The following is a 12,222-nucleotide window of genomic DNA, read 5'->3' as shown; positions in this document are numbered from 1 at the left end:
TTCATTAGAAAAATTCATCTATGTAGTGAAGACAAGTCAAGAGGTTTCAATCTCAATTAGTTTTTTTTTGTCTTGTCACCTTTTGGAATACAATATTTCTGCTTAACATCGACTCAGTAATTCAATCTCCAGGAAGCAAAACATCAAAAGTTTGAATTGTCAGAAATTTATATAAATATAATGTGAGGCAAAGTACCGATTTGTTACAGGAATACAGGATTTGCTACACATACCAAGCAGATTATTGCACTTTTTTATACACCCGTATCCTTGAAAGCAGGCACGCACATACAACATGGCGAAGTCCATAGCGAATAGTGATTTTGGTTGAATATTTTTTTAATTGAGTACCAAATGGTGTCACCAACCTTTTATACCTTTGTACCATTCATAAACGAAAATGCAACTGAACTCATTATATTTGTTCCCAACCTTTCACTGCTCCACTCAGTTAGTGTTACTGTAACTAAATAAATGAACCGCAGCCTCAGAAAGTCCAATGCCTACGTTTTGGTGCCATGTAAATGACAGATTTGATATGACATGAAACCTGACGTGACTCCGAGCTACGCATCCGAATCGAGAGAATTTATAAATTTGTTTGCTATGAGGAAATATCCTTTATTTAATAACACAAGTAACGCCTTCTAAAAAAAAAGCTTGAATAATGAAAGCAGATTGGAGGGCAGCTCTACTTGCATAATCGCGGTGGGTTAGTCCCACCGAGTGCGCTTCTCACTGAATACACGCGCACTGGGAAAAACCAATTCGTGGGTATTCTTTCCCCGCAGTACAGTGCTGCTCGGCGAGAAGCGTACTCAAAAGGGCTAACCCGTCGCGATGAACAAATAATATGAATGAAGCGAAAACGCTGCTTCAATTAAGCAGACTATAAACGCAGTTAAAACAGTGCGAGGCAACCAATGTGTTTTAATTCGTTTGAATTAAACGGAAGTATGAAAAATCCCAGTTGAATTATCGCGAGTTCAGTGTAACTCCTAGAGCGACCCCCCCACCCCCCCACATTCCGCAAACCACCACAAAAAAAAATTGCTGTGTTTTGAGATACTCTTATATGGCTGCAAGATAAAAATTGTGAGCTCATTACCCTGGAATATGCTTGCCAAAGGCGAGGTACAGAGAAATGGGGTGTTGTTTTAACAACCTCATGTGGCCCCTTAAGGGTCATAAAAAGTTCAAAACTTTTGCCTCTGAACAATATCATTTAACCTATCGAAAAACCGCTGCAGTTCGCGTTGGTAGCAGCCATCAAATAATCTTCCCTTTGAGTTAAAACAAAACAAACATTAAACAATACCTCCCGCCCTGTTTACATCAAGTACCTAAATTTTGAATGCAAGGAACAGTTTATTAGGGAAACAAATAAATGGCGTGACATACCAGAAGTGTAAAGCTTCGTTTGGTGACATGTGTTACAACCATACTAGAAAAAGAACCCGCCTACTCTTGCACAGGAGGTTGCTTTAGAAAAAAACATGATGTCTACTGATGCCTGACACTGGATATTGGGAGATCCGCAGTGAAATGTTTTAATTATTTCACGTAGTTCATTGTAAAGTATGCTTTTCTTCCGACTTCGACTCCTCTAAATTGGCAGTTGTTGGCTTGACTGTCCTTTCGCAATTATTAAAAATAGGTCTTTACAAATGTAAGTTCCTCCGCAAAACTGTGGTGTGCTAATATAGTGTTGTGGGTGAAGAATTTAATGTTGATGAAGACAAAAATAAAATAAATGTCTGAATGTGCAGGCTTTAGAAGCCCCAACCACGTGGCTTTCAGCATAATGTGATCAGACATCTTGCCATATCATTGGCCACAATTAACATGTCAAGGGGCATTACTTCCCTCGAAACGGAGTAGAAAAAGTCACTTTAACTTGTGAATTGTGTTTGTTTAAACCTATAACATATTCGACATTGCCTTGCAGTTTGACCCAACAAGAAATTTATCATGGAGAAATTACCTGAGACTGGGGCACAGCCGAAGTTTGTAGAACCATGGTCTTAAACATGATGTGCAACCAATTTTGGGTAGCCATAATTTTCACTCTCAGAGGTTTACTGGCAATAGAGGGACCCAAGTACACAAGCATGCAACGGCACCGACGAAGAAGCGCCTTTGATTCAGCGTACTTTTAACGATGAAAGTGGATCTTTCCTTTTAGTCTATTTCGCAATTCTTGACGACAAAGTTGAAGATCGCAATGTGGAACATTGTCAACAAAGCAATCCCAAAGATTTCGTTATCAAGCTTTGCGGTCTATGGAGTGAATATATTAAAATGTAGCTCATACAGTTTACACGAGCACTACCTAAGCACTCGATGTCCCCTGTTGAGAATTAAAACCTTTGACATGCATTCGGGTATTGGTCCGTTCCCAGTCCCTGCCGCCTTGACAAAAATAGCAAAACTTCACAATGTGTAGAACTCAGAGCATGCAGTGAGCTTCCCAAACCCAACGAGTGGCTATGATAAACATTGGCGGCATATAATTGACTACAGTTCGGGTAGCCGCTTGTTATCGCTGCAAGTTCGGGGAGAACGTTGCTAATTTTTCTGAACCTTTTTTGTGACACTGCGTTTGTATGAACAAAGACCACTACCGTGTGCTTTACAGATTATGAACGTCAACGAATAATTCCAAAAAGTAATTGCTGAAAGTACAAAGATTTTCGCATCGTACTTTTAACTAGATGACATACAATAGCATACAGTGTGGGGCACAAGGTACACACAACTCGTAGGTAAAGAAAATAAAACAATTACTCATGGCATAGACAAGCGCGAGACATGAGCCCCGGGAAGCGCGAGATTGTGAACAGTGAGAACCTTCACGAAAAAACATGTTGTCGTTTTTGTCACCTCACGCAAGCAAGTGTGGTAAGACTGTCCTTTCCCCACAACGTTAAAGGTATCTGAAAAAAAAAAAAAAAAACATATTTTCGCAAGTACAGTTCCTCATGCAACCATCTAACTAAGAGAACTTGTTTTCGAAACATGCACCATTCTAGTGTACAGTCGAAATGACAGAAGCTAAAATGACCAAGCTACTGAGATTCCAATGGCAGCGCATGCCCCGAAACAAGAAATTAGAATAGCACTGAGAGATTCCGCCTGATCGTGTTTGAGAACTGCACACAGTCGCTGTAGATGTGCTGCTTCTGCGCTTGCTTATAGCTACCATTATGTTTGCCTGTTGAGACATCGAACGAAATTACTTGACTGGGACAAAAACCATAGGCCTAATTAAAAAAAAGACGGCGTTTAGCATGGGTAACTGGTAGCGAAGCGGGAAGGTGAGTCATCGGAGCATCTATAAACACAAAGAAACGACAGCCTGGATCGCATAATGGCGGCCAAGGCACAGTCGTCTCCACACTATGTCTAATGGCTAGTTCGGCTTCTCGCGTTGGGGCAGAGCCACTGGTAGGTATCTTTCGGTTGTCGCTTGGTCTTTTCAGCTTGAACTATCCACCAACTTCAAACGACACCTAACACCCCCAGGGACAGAGAACAACCAGAAGCAACCAAATAACCCCTGGGTAAATGTGATTCACGAAGAAAAAAACAGCGCATACCTTTGAACATGTAACCTAGACAATACAATTATATCATACGCAGCCTAGAGCTTACAAGAACAAGTGGACATCAAACCTGGTCCTAGAGATGAAATAATACATAAGAAACATCTTCCATTTGAAGTCAGAACATAAGGAAGTCTTTATTAACACAATTACTCCAAGCAATATTGTTTCAAATTCCTTCAGAATAAGCTTGCTATTCTCTTTAGTCAAAACAATATCTGTAGAGACAAAGGCACACAATTATTCCATCCCATGTTTTCACACTTCGAAATACGAATATCTATTTTTTGCGCAAGGTTTACGATAAAATTGTGCATTAAGGAACAATTACATTAGTATACATGTTCCTGAAAAATAAGGACAGGTATTGAGCTGTGCCAAATCACTTGATCTATAATAATGAATCTCTGTCAATATGAAACTCTACTGAAATATTTTAACCAAGGGAATGACAACAAGCATGAACTTAATGAGATCAATAGCAATAATAAATCTTGAAAATGTCTCGATTTGATCTTCAATATGTTTTTACTCTAAATGGAAAAAAGGTTCTTGACCTTCATTACTTTTTAGGAACAGTTTTCATGTATCTTTGTTTTTGGAAACCTGACGTTGTTTATGATGTGACGGTAATTCATAGGTTGAAAGCTGGTGGACATTCATGGTTGTTTCTTGAACCACATTTTCCCAGAGGCTAGTAGGTTGCTTCTTTAGGTTTTCTGTCCTTGGGCATGTTAGGAGTTTTGTACAGTAGAAAGCTGTAGGATCCGGGAACGCATGCTCTTTGCAGAGTGGTGAAGGATTGTTGGAAAGACTGTCTCGTGCCTCCTTGGTTCTTATTTTGAGGTGACTCTTTATTTATTTTCTCCCCTAAAACTCAACCTTGTTTTAGACTTCTCTGCATTTGTGTCATCCTCAAGAGAACTGTAGTCTCGGGTAAATTTACCCTGTTTAACTTACACAGCTAAATTGCACCCTCATTTTCTTTCGAATTCTACTCTTCTTAGTATTTACACTTCAATGTACAACATGAACAATGTTCGTGAATAAATCGCGATCCTACAGTTAGTGCCCAGAACGAAATAGGAGCATCTGTTTGTTGGCAGATTTTTGATGATTTGACCTATTGATTGACCATTATTAAAGAGAAATAGTGCGAGGGACAGGAATAGAGGCGGACACGCCAGTGTCTTCCTGTTTTACTTTTGAAATCGAGACTAAGCAAAGCCCTATTATATTAATGATACTAATATCACTAAAATATTATTGTAAAAAAAATGAAGAAATAAAATAGTTCGATATATGTTTTATCTAACCTTTGAATAAAATATTTTTAGTTTTTTTTTTTTTCTTTTTTTGTGTGTTTAAGACCGAAACCGAAACTACTTCAATCTACGTAGTGTGTGTGCGCGCGCGGAACCTTGTGTGTTTGTTCGTTTTATTGAACAGCGCTAGCACGAAGACCAATCGGATGTTCCTGGACGCTATGAAACGCAAATAAACGCTCATTTATTTATAATTATTAGTACCATTGAAACATGCCAGCATGACGTCTTATAGTTTTTCCCTGGACTCTGCATAAACACTGATGAATTAATTGATTTATTGAGTTTAACTTTTTCGGTCAAATTTTCGACTGATATAATCGGGCACTTCCGAAAATAGGGCGAACATCCGCTGCTCTTCTAAATACCACGCCCCAAACGTCCTCGAGTAGCCCAACGCCGTGAATGTCGTGAAAAAAAACACACCTTAGTTTGATGAGAAGTTAAAAAAGTTTCAAAATCCGTCTACCAGTTCCGCTAGCAGTTTCACCGATTCAACTGACAGTGCGATAAGTTCAGCCACCAGGTTGGCAAGTTAATGTTTTTTCAATTTGTCCGTTTTTTAGCACGTTTTTTTTAAATTGCTAAATCCCTTTGTGATGTTTTCTATTTTTTTTTATTTTTACAGATTTTAGCAGTTTGAATTTCATTTTGATCATTTCAGTAACAGTATGTACAGTGTGAAGTCTGCTATGGGGAGTATTCCCTGGAGGCCATGTCTCTGTGCGCGGCAGCTGAGCGCGTCCTGACAGCGAGCTTCAGCAGTTCTTTTGCAACGTGCATTCCGCACCTTCAAGGCTGCCGTTCTTAGCAGGCTAACAATGTGAGCTCGTTCTGATCATGCGCTCTAAACAACGCCCTCAATTATGGCGTCCAGTGTATACATTCTATAACCAGCTAAATTCTGTTTTTTTAATATGTTATGACTACGATTTGCACGAGAAATTCTTGCATTCCATAGGTTAATCGAGAGCCCGTATAGCAGGCGTCAAGAAAAATATGCACATTTCAATAAAAAATAAATAAAAACTTTTTCAATTGAAGTGGAGAGGTCAAACTTATTGTTTTCGACAGCGGACCAACTCGTACAGGATGCCCATGTGCTTGAGGATGCAATACATGTTGAAAAAAAAAACGCTTCTGTCGATTTTTTTTTCTACGGAACACATCACGTAGGTTGGAACATAGTCGGACATTAGAAAACAAAAACTCTCGAAGAGTTTAAGTGGAATAAGATTTTAGCATCTGGAACAAATTTTGATGAAACAGATGGTCAGCCGGACTGTTGCGTAAAAAAAAAAGAAAAAGAAAAACGAGCGTTTCACTTAAAACCGTCTGATCTGCTGAAAATTTGCCATGGCTAAGTTGAATTTACTGGAACGCCATCCCTATGCGGAACTTAACTGAAACCTAAGTAGAACCAGATTAAAGTATGCGAGCATGTACGGGCACCTGTGTGTGTGCGTACGCGTGGGTGTTAGTGTGCGCGGTTGGATGTGTGCAACTGTGCCTGATTGCGATTTCGAATGATATTTTTCTTTGTACGTTCGTGCGTGCTTGGGGACATGTGTCCGGGCATGTGTTGTGTATGTGTGTGCGTTCATGTGCCGGTATGCGCGTGCGTGTGTATGTACGTGCCAGCGCATTGTCTGTATGCGTGCAAGCCTGGTAGCGAGCGCGCGCGACAGTGTGCTTCTGTGTGTGGGTGCGCGCAGGTGCGTCTGCATGTGCGAGTGTGGGTGTGTGTGCGTCCGTGCGGGCGTGTATTTGCGCATTTATATTTGTTTACACTTGTATAAGAGGTAAGTAGGCAAGGGTTGAAACCTTTTTGGAAACTGTCTATCTTTTTAGTGGTATCTATATATTTAGAGCTAGAGCTATCCCACGCAAAGAGCGAAATTTCAATGCCTGTCTGCGGGTGCAGCTTTTTGTTGCTTCTGCAAATGTCGCGTTCTCGCAAATTCTAGAGCCATGTTGCTTATTCGAGGCTAGAATGTTCGACGTGCCAAAACTTGTACTCCAAAAGTTCCAGAAGCCCGCGCGTGTACATAAGGGGCTCCGCGTGGCGAGCCGGAGTCCGTTTTGCCGCAGCGCTTGATCCTGCTGTTTCGGCGACATCGACGCCTGCGACACTAACCTACTTCTCTTTTGTTTTGGGCATAATTTTGCCATATGAAACGTTCAAATCTTCAGTTATTCGCCGTCTTATCATTTGTCTTTCGTGACATTTTGGTGGAGGTGTTGTGTACTGCAGTCTGTACCAGTGAAACGTACCCCTCAGAAGATCTGTCGGGCTCTACAGATCTTCTGAGGGGCAGGTCGCGGAGAGATGGTCCCCGCCGATGAGCCCGAAACCCCAACCAGCCGCCGCACCCAAAGACAACCCGCTGAGTTTGGACTTTTAGCCGAGAATTCAAAGACCGAGATGACGACAATGTCCCAGCAGAATCCGGTCGCCTCTGCCATTGTGTACCTGTCCGTCGCTTCTTGTACGCAGACTCCCTTCCACGCCTTATTGAAAATAATTCTAAAGGACCCATCAGCCTTGAAGGATTATGGGACTTCCACAGGCCTTCAAAACCCTTCAAAAACAGCCTACAGAAAACCACTTCAGGTATACCCCTCTGAAAAACCCTCCAGCCCTTCAACCTAAACCCCTTAGCCCATCAACCCCTTAAACGCCCAATTGACTGTGAACCATAGACAAAAATTCAGTTCAAAAACTTTATTTAAATTTTTTTGCGGACGTTGAGTTTTACATGCCTATTAAAACTCAAAAAGACGATAAAAGCCAAAGCTTGTTCAAACCCGGGCGCAAGCAGCTGTAGACGAAAGAGATCATATCACATAAAAACAACTGGCTTCTTTATCACAACGAAAAATATCTTTCAAAGTACTCACAATGCCATTGGGTAAATTCCTGATGTACGGTAGTTCAGCTAATAAAACCGAGCAGGTGCACCTCACGTACAAATACACAGTTTCAATAAGCACGTTTAGCGAAAACCACGAACTCGCAAGCAGATCCCGTCACTCTTCAGAAATCCCGAGCACACTCACGGTTTCGCCCATGAGGTCGTCGGGGCGGCGTCTTCGGCGTATAGTTCGCTCGCTGGATGCTTCTGAAGCCGGTCGGACGAAAAGGGGCAAGCAACAAGGCGGGACAGCGGCCGTCATCCACCGTCTCAGGACCCACAGTGCCATGATCCCGGTGCGCAGGCACTACATGCGGTGGGACGCTGATCCCGACTGCCAGGCTTGTTGAGAGTAGGCCGACACCGGCCACCATCTCCTTGAATGCGCTGAACACAATGACGCTCGAGCGGTGCTGAAGGCGGCCAACGCCGAACTGGGGTTTACCTGCGGAACCAAGGAAGAAACGGCACGGATTATAACAGACCAAGGGGCGAGCCCTCAAAGCGGTGCTTACCCTCCTGGATGGAGGAAACCGGTGCGTCCCAGATCTCCATGGCGGTGAGAAACAAACCGCCCACGAGTGGAAAGAAAATGGCTATAGCGGCCTCCTGACTTCCTCGGCTTCCTCACACCACTCTCTCCCGCCGACCATTGGACAAGCGTGCTGTCCGGCCCTGCCGGTTCTGCACTCTCTCCCCATTGCTGGGCGGAGAGAAGCGCAGTTAGTGTGTAGGCGTTGTAAGAGAAGGGGGGGGGGGGATTTTAGTTGCCTGTTCGTGTTTTTGACGACAACGAAAAGGAGAAGACTTCCGACTCTGGTAAAAAACAAAATATTTTTTTTCCTTTTTGGGGACCGTCTTCCGCGGTGAACCCGGTTCCCGGGACGAGTCGCTGCCGCTTCGCCCTTCGGAACCTTCCCGGCCGCCGCGTCTCTGTTTTTGGGCTTGTTCGCCTCAAAATGCCGCTCGGCCAACAACACTCAGCCTGCGCCTTGTCAATTCTCCACATGGGGTTATCGAACCCGTAGCCACATTGGCGACCGAACACCCGGCCGGTGACAGACGGGTCGAGGAGCCTAGTTGTGTTTGATAGAAGAGCAATAATAAAAAAACTGACCGTACACATATACGATCGACATTCTCCAAATACTCATTTTTTTCCCTTTGCGAACAAAACGTAGCTATGTTTTAATTCTCCGAAATGTGTCTTCTATACCTAGGCCATGGCCCCACACACATTTCAAGAAGCCTGAAGGTTTCCCCGACCCCACTAGAAAATTTCTTGACAGGCTTTCAGACATTTCAAAGCATTGTAAAGGGCACTTCAGACATTTCAGGAGAGCCTCTGACGGGAGCAACGAACCCACCAGGAAATATTGGTGGCCCCTTCACACATCACAAGAATTCCTAAAGTCCCCTTCACACCCTTTAAAGAATTCCTGAAGTCCCCTCAGAGCGATTTTCAATAGGGCGTCGAGATCCACAAAGATGTCGAGGACTGGATTCAACATTACGAGCTGGTGGCGCGGATGGACCGCGGAGCAGTGCCTCGGAACCTCGACTTTTTGCTGGAGGGTAATTCGAGGCACTTGTTCGAGAGACACGAGCCTTCATTTAACGTCATAGGACATCTCTGTGGCCGAGATGCAGCAGACCTTTGCTGCCCAACACCGGCGGGAAAGGGCAGACAATCTTCACCGTATTCTAACCCAAGGCCCCAACGAAAAAGTCACAAGCTTCGTGGAACATGTCCTGCACCTGAGCGGCAATGACGACCCACAAGCCACAAACGACAAGAAGCCGCGCGAGTGCTCATGCGCGGGGTGAGGCACGACATTTTTGGAGTCCTCGTCCCAACCCACCGGCCACCGTCGAAGCCTTCGTCACTGAGGGAACTAACATTGAGCGCGCCCTTCAAGCACGTGGTTTCCACTACCAGCGACATCCAGGCGTCACGGCATCTATGGACATCCGCGAAATTTTCGCGGATGTCGTCAGGGAAGAACACACAAAGTTGCGGCCAGCCGCTAGTCACCCAGCGACCATCTCTATCCACGAGGGATTGAGCGCAAGGAAGCCCAACGGGCGGTCCAACCTGAAGTTTCCATCAACATGACGGCACCGAGATAACTGACGGTGAGCTACGCCGCCATTGCCCGATGACCGCCGCAAACTAGCGGCCAAGCCAAGGCGCCCCCGCCGCCTCCCCCCCCCCCCCCTTCCTCCCCTTCCGTTCAGACACTCTGATGCTGCAGTATCCACGACGCCCGAAAGGACAAGTTCAGTACTCCCGCCCGGAGCGACCCTCGCCGGGGAAGACCAACGTGTGGAGAACGACCGATCGCCCGAAAGGACAAGTTCAGTACTCCCGCCCGGAGCGACCCTCGCCGGGGAAGACCAACGTGTGGAGAACGACCGATCGACGCCCGTTGTGCTACCGCTGAAAGGGAGGCCAACCATATCTACCGCCGTTCCCCCTACCGGCCAATAATGCTGCTAGGATTCCACCCAAACGACCCTGGAACACACTATGGTGAGCGACCCAGGGAGATCGAAGAGTAATTCAGACGACCTTAGTGCCCCCGCCTGCACCTCGCCGCGGGGCCAGGTCGCGGTCGCCATGACGTCTATCTTCGCCGATGCGCCGACCTCATCGTGAGAGCCTGTCGCCTTTGTCGTGCCAGAAAAACTAAGCGGGGCGACCTCTGGAGGTGGAGTTGCGGTAGACCAACGACGTAAATAGCCTCCAAAAACACCAGAGGTCTCACCCTCAACAGACGACGTGCATCAGAGCGATGCCTCTGCAAGGGTGCCCAACAACCTCCACGTGACCATCGACAGCCGCGACGCCTCGACACACGTGGACACCGCAGCAGGCTATTTCATCTTGAGTGGAAGGCTTTAACGCTGTCTTCGGAAAGGGGCAACGCCGTCGGAAGGCCCTCAAACACGAACCTTATGTGGGCATTTCATCACACCAGTTGGAATTGACACTCCTCGAGTCAAGATACTCGGCGGGGCGTGCCCTGTCAAGTTCGTTGTTAAACACGACTATGCGATAGACGTCATCCTCGGAATGGACTTTCTCTGTGAGTATAGCGCCGTCATTGACCTCGCAGCAAACCGGCTGACGCTACGGGACCCTGCTTTACCACTGGAAGAACCGAAAGTGACATCGTCCGCGGTCCGAGTCCGCGCACACCATGTGAAATTGGCAAGAACGCGATCGAGTGTTTTCGTACCCGTCGAGATCGAAGAAGCTTTCTGCGGCGACGTTCTTCACGAAGGAAGCCTCCCGTTTCTTCTAGAAAGGGGAATCGACGTCGTACGAGGTGTAACAAAACTTCAAGACGGGCGCGCCATAGTCCTGGTTAGAAATTTCCGAGATGTACCGCAGCACCTTACGAAAGTTATCGCTTTGGGTTGCGTCGAAGAACTCCAGAACTCAGCCCCAATCGCTGCATTTTCCGAAGAGCCAACTTCATCGCAGCACGAGAGAATGCAGCCCCGTAACTTGAAATGGACCCGAAGCTTTCGGATACGCAACGAGGATGCTTGCTTGACCTTCAGGGCGAATTTGGTGAAGGCTTCGGCAGAACATGAGCAGTGCGACAAACAACGGCAGCAAAGCACTGGATCATTACTGATGACGACGCGCTACCTGTTTACCATTCGCCATGCCGAATCTCCCTAAAGTAAAAGAAGGTCATACAAGATCAACTCCAGGCAATGCTTGACGACGACATCATTCAACCCTCAATAAGTCTGGGGGCATCCCGAGTCGTCCCTGTAATGAATGGAAGCCTGGGGTTCTGCGTAAACTATCGTCGACTGAACGCTGTGACTAAGAAATATCTTTCCCCTCCCTCGCAGCGACGATACGTTTGACCGATTGCGCCACTCCTGATATTTTTCGTTGATGGACCTGAAGAGTGGCTACTGGCAGATTGAAGTCGGCGAACGCAGCCGCAATAAAAGTGCCTTCGTCAGTCGCAACGGGCTGTACAAGTTCAATTGCGACATCGTTCGGAATTTGCACAGCACCAGCCACCTTCCAGCGTGTCATGGATACTGTGGTGGCAGGTCTGAAATGGCAGAGCTGCCGCATCTACCTGACAATGTCGCACTATTTTCATGGGATTTACACGAACACCTACGACAACTCCGAGCCCTGCTTCAAGCCATCAAGACCACCGGCCTTTCAGTCAAGCCAACAAAGCGTCGGTTCACCTATGATGAACTAAAGTTCATTGACAACGTCGTAAACAACAAATTTGTCATCCATTGCCCCGAGAAGACCTACGGCGCAGCTGCATACACGCCGCCGCCTGACACCAAGGCCGAGAGTAGATTACTCGGACTTTGTGTCTACTACTG

The sequence above is a fragment of the Ixodes scapularis genome, unplaced genomic scaffold (genome assembly GCF_016920785.2).
Source record: "Ixodes scapularis isolate PalLabHiFi unplaced genomic scaffold, ASM1692078v2 PGA_scaffold0__279_contigs__length_252992795, whole genome shotgun sequence".
NCBI lineage: Eukaryota > Metazoa > Arthropoda > Arachnida > Ixodida > Ixodidae > Ixodes > Ixodes scapularis.
This window is presented reverse-complemented; position numbering follows the sequence as displayed.